Source organism: Toxoplasma gondii (genome assembly GCF_000006565.2).
Source record: "Toxoplasma gondii ME49 unplaced genomic scaffold asmbl.1309, whole genome shotgun sequence".
Taxonomy (NCBI): domain Eukaryota; phylum Apicomplexa; class Conoidasida; order Eucoccidiorida; family Sarcocystidae; genus Toxoplasma; species Toxoplasma gondii.
In genome coordinates, this window is record NW_017383289.1 from 1 (window position 1) to 1,851 (window position 1,851).

Consider the following 1,851-nt stretch of genomic DNA (forward strand, 5'->3'; position numbering starts at 1 on the left):
GTAAAAGTCCTGGAAAAACTCCACACAATGAAGTGTGGAGAAATCCAGAAGGATGCTAGAATTCACCAAGTGCACACCCCTGAGGGCGGACTGGCTGCTTCCAGCAGAAATCCAACTACGAGCTTTTTAACTGCAACAACTTTAATATACGCTATTGGAGCTGGAATTACCGCGGCTGCTGGCACCAGACTTGCCCTCCAATTGTTACTCTGAAAGGGGTTTGGATTCCTATCATTCCAATCACTAGAAATGAAATTTCCAGTGTTGTTATTTCTTGTCACTACCTCCCTGAATCAGGATTGGGTAATTTGCGCGCCTGCTGCCTTCCTTAGATGTGGTAGCCGTTTCTCAGGCTCCCTCTCCGGAATCGAACCCTAATTCCCCGTTACCCGTCACTGCCACGGTAGTCCAATACAGTACCGTCGAAAGCTGATAGGTCAGAAACTTGAATGATCCGTCGCAGACCGAAGTCAACGCGATCCGTTCGGTTACTATGAATCACCTGAGGACCACCGGAAGGTGGGTTGGTTCTGTATCTAATAAACACTGCCCTTCCAGGGGAAGAGGCATGTGCGCATGTATTAGCCATAGAATTACCACGGTTATCCATGTAGTAAAGACCATCAAATAAACTATAACTGTTTTAATGAGCCATTCGCAGTTTAGCCGTATAAAAGCTTATACTTAGACATGCATGGCTTAATCTTTAAGACAAGCATATGACTACTGGCAGGATCAACCAGGTTAATATGTTCCTGAGACAGACCACCTCGAAAACACCAAAAAAACACTCAATCAACCGTCTATTTTCCGGCCTCTTTCGTGTTTTATGGCATAAACAGAAGTGTAAGCCTGCCTCACTCAAGGTTCTACATCAAAACGCGACGTTTTTTGGTCGCCTGGAGAGCCTTAACAGCAACACCAGTTTCTGATGATACTCTTGAGCTATTTGAAACAACAACGCCTTCATCCTGAATCGATTCATCAGGAATCATGGTCGTGGATGCTACAAATCAACAAAGCTTGTCCACCTTGGACACATTCGGGGTATCAACCCATCCACCTCTTATTACAGTATGCACTTAACAGCATTTCAATCTGTTTATTTATAAACAAATTGAAAAGCTCTTCGTGATACTTCGAAGTGGACGAATCCCGAACCTTGTGCGCTCTTTAAAAAAACAACAAAAATTTGTTGCGTTTTCAAACAGTCGCACACTTAAACAACTTCCAAATCTCTCAAAACCCCCGAAGGAGAACAAGAGATCTTCTTCAACTTTTTTGAAGGTCATAACCATACAACACCTTGATTTACCGACGGAGACAATGCCCGTTCCTTGACCCCGCTGCCATAACCAATCAAAGGTTTAGCACGTTTACGGGGTCTCCCCAATTGGCTTGCCGAAAAACAACAAGCCAGCGATGGGAAAACAAGCGGTGAGATTTGATTTTGTTTTTCTCGCGTAGAGGTAAAACAAATTCATAACCTCACGTAGTCAAATGTCTGTTATATCGTGCACTGATCAGTCATCTGGCGCACGATATTACTTCTGTGCAGCCAACCCGGCGCAACACCACTTGTTCGTGACGCGCACCACAACCACACGACAATCCTATAGCACCGCTGAGCAACCGTCTGTTTTTTTCGATGATGCATGTGTTCCCATACGGCACAACGAGCGCCACGCGTACGAGCGCCTGTCCCCATCCACCACCCCAAACAGTAGAGACAAGCTCAGGTGCACAATACAGAGCTAGTTCTTCTCCAGTGCCCTTATCATATATTCCATCGTGCGGTGAAAAACACTAATTTTCTCATGGTCCCGTAAACACTCCAATGAAAAGCAGAAA

General features: G+C 45.1%; 1 non-coding gene across 1 annotated transcript; it reads left to right on the plus strand.

The window, feature by feature from the left end:
• TGME49_460670 lies at positions 1 to 723 on the plus strand (the record flags this gene model as incomplete). The annotated part of the gene is made up of 1 exon (XR_001974411.1): positions 1 to 723. It is a non-coding gene; the product is annotated as an 18S ribosomal RNA (ribosomal RNA).
• Positions 724 to 1,851: the final 1,128 nt, after the last annotated feature.